Genomic DNA, 6,015 nt, shown 5'->3' on the forward strand with positions numbered 1-6,015 from the left:
TGTTATAATTTATGCTATAACGTAACAACGAAAAATTACATCACGCTGGGTCGTGGCTGTTGACATGAAGATCCATGAACATGATAGACATAGCCAAGGATTTTTATTGTATATATATATTTAAAAAAGGCCTTTTAACTATACAAATCCTCGAATTAGCTTCACAGAAAACAGAATAGTTTAATTAAAAAAACCAGAATGGTTCTATTAGTGTTGAAAGTTTTCAAACAATATTTTTAAAACAAATAATCAAATAATTAATGACCACACCCACAGGCCATTAAGAATTAAGAATGAAACATTTATAAATATTAATAAACCCATCACTCCACGCACACACAAAACTGGTTAATCGATGCAATAGAAAGATTCAAATCATTTTACTGTCGGCTAAAATCAATTTAAAAAAACAATATCCATTCAAAGCTGAGGGCGTATATGTCTCCTTTCCGAAAAAGGATGATTTTCTCTCAAATACAATTTGTATGCATAAAATATAATTTCCCCATTTGAAAAACAAGGTTTTAATTCAGAAATATAATATACTTGAAGGGCCTCTGCATCATTTTTTTTTTAAATTTATAGCTATCGTTCGCCCCCCCCCCCCCCCCCCCCCCCCCCAAAAAAAAATGATAATCATTGCGGAAAGTGGAGTCATGATTATTATAATATTTTCACTCGATCTTAACAAAATTGAAATTTTAACCGAAGAAATAGAGTTAACTTGTATCAAAGTATAAATGTAAAAGATAGCACACCCAAGTAAAAAAAGTTCTTCAAAACAAAATTTAACTATACATTCAGAAATAGTGATCGTAAACTTTTGATTGAAACAAGGATACAGTTTAGCTACGCTTGGATTGAGATTTATTTTTACCGTATGACTTTACTTAGAGAGGGTTCAAAATAAATGCTTTATAGATTTCTATAGTATCAATGTAAAATATCTCAGATGTTAATGTGTAAACTTATCGAAAACTATAATGCTTCACGTTACAGAATTTTTGAAGGCTGTACGGTGACCTAAAGATGCCGCTTACATTCAGATCATTTTGGGTCCTGTTGGGTAGTTGTCGCATTGCGCAATCCTACCACATCTCCTTATTTTATGTTAACTTCCTACTGCTAGCTGTAATTAAAATGAGTAACTTAATCACAACTAGCGTAAATTTCATTTCCTGAAAAAAAAGTAGAGAACTATATGTGTAATGTATTTTTATCATAAAAACTGGGTGTCTATATCATAGCAATCGACTATATATTATTAAGTGGCATGCACTATACAAAATGTACAACATGCATGACAAAGCGGCAGTAAATAAAAGTGATCTTCGAGTCTAAGTTTGATCAAACCGGGGATCTAATCATCCGAGACCACCTACCATGAGACCAATGGGCGGACAGCTGGGAATGAAAGAATGACATGGTACGTGAGCTAAGCTTTGACAAAATAGAACTGAAAACTTGAGCAATCCTTTTTTTAATTAAATGATTTGTGGTACAGCGAACTAAAGATGATTACCATCATGAACGATAGGTTCCTATAATGTCCAGCGGCAAATGCTACATGGAGATTCAAGATAATGTATCTATATCATAAGATATGAATATACCCTGCTTTGTACCTGACAAACACGCCGAGTCAGATTTCAAAGGGGCTAGGCTTCAGGGTTTCGAACACGTTCATATATATATATGTATTATCTGGACTTTTTCTTGCTTTTTAAAGTAGTTTTCCATATACCACTGAAATAATGATAATAATTATGATTAATACTTTATTTAAAGAGGGTAAAATCAGTTAGTACAATACTAATCTCCCATGTTTCCTGAATAACTCAAAATATAATAATATAATATATACATAAACATACATACAACTTTTAATGCAAAACAAATGGGGAAAACACAGATTTTAACGTTCTCTGATTAACTCAAAATATAATAATATAATATATACATAAACATACATACAACTTTTAATGCAAAACAAATGGGGAAAAACACAGATTTTAAGTGATGTACAAGACAAATATATGGATTTTTAGACTATAGATACATTTCTGTGATAATCATTATTTGGTTGGTTTTACATGTTGTATATGAATCTGATGATAAAATTTAGCTTTTTAGCTCACCTGGCCTAAAGGGCCAAGTGAGCTTTTCTCATCACTTGGCGTCCGTCGTCGTCGTTAACTTTTTACATTTTGAACTTCTTCCTGAGAACCACTGAATTGAATTAAACAAACATGGCATGAATGTTCCTTATGAGGTGCTGACCAAGTGTTGTTACTTTGTAGCCGATCCATCATCCAAGATGGCCGCCAGCGGGGGGACTTTGTTTAACATAGGACCCTATGGACAATACATACAAATGTCTTCTTTTAGAGAATCACTGAATGGAATGAAACCAAACATGGCATGAAAGTTCCTTATGAGGTACTGATCAAGTGTTGTTACTTTGAAGCCAATCCATAATCCAAGATGGCCGCCAGCGGAGGACTTCATTTAACAAAGGACCCTATGGACAATACATACAAATGTCTTCTTTTAGAGAACCACTGAATAAAATGAAACCAAACATGGCATGAATATTCCTTATGAGGTGCTGACCAAGTGTTGTTTCTTTGAAGCTGATCCATCATCCAAGATGGCCGCCAGAGAGGGACTTAGTTTAACATAGGACCCTAAGAGAAATATATACAAATGTCTTCTTTTAGAGAACCACTGAATGGAATGAAATAAAACATGGCACGAATGTTCCTTATGAGGTGCTGACTAAGTGTTGTAACTTTGTAGCTGATCCATTATCCTAGATGGCCGACAGCAGGGGACTTCGTTTAACATAGGACCCTTTGGACAACACATACAAATGTCTTCTTCTAGAGAACCACTGAATGGAATGAAATAAAACATGACATGAATGTTCCTTATGAGGTGCTGACCAAGTGTTGTTACTTTGTAGCCGAACCATCATCCAAGACGGCCGCCAGCAGGGGACTTAGTTCAACATAAGACCCTATGGGAAATAAATACAAATGCTTCTTCTCGAGGAGCACTGAATGGAATGAAACCAAACATGGCATAAATGTTCCTTATGAGGTGCTAATGAAGACCTTAATACATGTATCTTTATAGATTGAGATCAACTGTAAACTGCAAACATAGCAAGAAAAGAAGATCTACACATAAGTCAACATGAGCAAAATTGTCAATTGATATATTGTTGGAGTTATTGTCCTTATAAAGCCATTTTCAACATTTTTAATTAATTTATTGGTAATTTCTGTAAACTTTACAAAAGACTTCTGCTTTTGATTAAATTACGGGGCCAATATTAAACCAAATTTGGCCTCAATCATTATTAGGGTATCTATTTTTACATGATTTCCAAAACCAAAGTAGAATCAGGTGACGACACAGGCTCTTAATTGAGAGCCTCTAGTTTTTTCGAGAGCAAGAAATTATGATACCTTTGTTTGAACTGTTTTATCTTTTCTATCTTTTTTATTTCTACAGAAATACTGTTCTCGGACGTGGTTTGAATAGACAATTATTGTCCGATGAACGCAAGCATTATCTTGCATTGACATTTTGGTTATTGTTAAATAATTGACACAGATAATCAGGTGCAATACTATTTACACACTTATACATTTATACTCCTTTGTGATATATGATTCTTTTTTGAAAAGTTACCATCCTAATTGTTTGAATAAAGTTTTTTGACGGTGTATCATATGCTTTGCTAAGAATGATTCTGACTGCCCTTTTTTGTAATTTTAACATTTTTTCCATATTTGAATTACTTGTTTCTGTCCATATTGTACAGCAATAATCCAAGAGAGGAAGTACATATCCATTATAAAATATACATAAACCTTTTTGTGGAATATAATGCTTCAATCGATTTAGTAAACCTAGTCTAGTTGAAATTACGGTACATACTTTGTTTATTTGTTGATTCCACGAAAGACAATCATCGATTAAAATGCCAAGTATTTTTTCACTGTTTACATTTTGTAAAAGAATTCCACTGTATTCTATCTGCAATGTTTCTTCTATGCTTTGAAGCTTCCTATGTGATCCAACCAACATAAATTTGGATTTTTTTATATTCAAAATCATATCATTATTTTCACACCATATTTTAAAAGTTGCTATTTCGTCACTAAGTTTATCACATATATCATCAACGGAATTTGAAGAGTATTCAAGTGTTGTGTCATCCGCATACAAATCAGGCTTTGTATGATTTAGTTGAAGTAGGAGATCAAATATATATAAAAGAAATAATAGAGGGCCTAGAATACTGCCCTGCGGAACACCAAATGTTACTTTTTTACCTGAAGATATGTTGGTATTTATTTTGACTTTTTGAAACATGTTTGATAAATATGATTTGAACCATTTAAAAGAAAGAGAATCAAACTTATACATTTCTAATTTTGATAATAAAATTGAGTGATTTACAATATCAAAAGCTTTTTTTTAAATCTAAAAATACAACTCCCGTGTAGTTTCCTTGATCCATGTTAATTAACAACTCTTCAACAATTTTCGTTAGAGCTGAGTGACAGGAATGGCCGTGTCTAAATCCAGACTGGTACTTATAAATCAAATCAAATTCTATCAAATATTTGTAAATTTTGGAATAAATAATCTTTTATAAAATCTTTGATAAAATTGAAAGTACAGATATTGGTCTATAGTTGTTCATATCTTTTACGCCGCCATGGATGTGCACTTTTATGGAGAGGTGATACTCTTGCACACTTAAAGGTCGATGGAAATATACCTGTACAAAGGCTTAAATTAAAAATATGCGCAACAGATTAAAAAATTATTGGAGCACTTATTTTTAGAATTTTAGGACCAATATCATCCAAACCCGTAGATTTATGAATTTTAAAGACATTAAAGACTTCTATTGGAGATAAAAAGTAAAATTTAAAATAGTTGTCACCAACTTTTTTTTCAGTAAACTCTTTTAACTTTGGGGATTCGAAATTTGATTTGGGGTTAGGAATAATTGATTCAGCTACAGTACCGAAATGCTCACAAACTTTTCCTGGTTCATTGACCTCAGATCTTTGAAATGTAACACTTGTTCGGCACTTTGACTCTGCATTTAAATCTTTGAGATGTTTCCAGACTTCACTAGTTTTTGAATTGGACTGTACAGCCTTGGAGAAATAGTCAGTCTTACGTTTATTTATATGTGCGGATAGCTTGTTTCTAAATAACTTGTAGTTTTTAGAATCTTTCTTTTTATGATAAAAGTCTCTTTTAGCACGTAGTTGATTTATATCCTGATTTAGCCACTTCGGTTGAGACTTTTTCTTTACTCTTTTCGTTATTATTGAATCATGTATATTTAAAACGTTTAATAATTTAGAGTACCATGCATCCAATGCATGATCTGGATCATCAAAATAAAGTATTTCATTAAAATGTTTAGCCTTTAAATCTTCTATATATTTTTCTTGATTAAATTTATTGAAGTTTCTATATTTTATTGTGACATGCTTATCTACTGATGTTTTGAAAGCAGGCTATTTAATAGTAAAACTTTCAGGGTAATGATCTCCCGTCAATAGACAGGAACATTTACATCTGTAATTTCCTCAGGATTTGTAGAATATAAATGATCTATAAGTTTGATACTGCTTTTTGTAACTCTAGTTGGTTCATTGACTAATTGAAAAATATTATAAACTGACAAAATACATTCCCATTTCTTGTGTTAAGGCTGTAGAAAATCTATATTGAAATCATCAGCTAAAACTATATGGTCATTATAAGAGTAAGCCTTTTTCTATTTTATTTTCAAAGAAGTTATACCAAGAAGTAATACTATTTGGAGGTCTATAAATAAACGATATTAAAAAGGATTTGAAATGTCTTGGAAAAATCTCAAACCACATAGATTCAATATTTTCGTACTCAGATTCACATCGTCTAGTGTATTTTATACTGTCAAAAAAATAAACTATCCAACCTCCACCTTTACTT

Source organism: Mytilus californianus, unplaced genomic scaffold, assembly GCF_021869535.1.
Source record: "Mytilus californianus isolate M0D057914Y unplaced genomic scaffold, xbMytCali1.0.p SCAF_4, whole genome shotgun sequence".
Classification (NCBI taxonomy): Eukaryota; Metazoa; Mollusca; class Bivalvia; order Mytilida; family Mytilidae; genus Mytilus; species Mytilus californianus.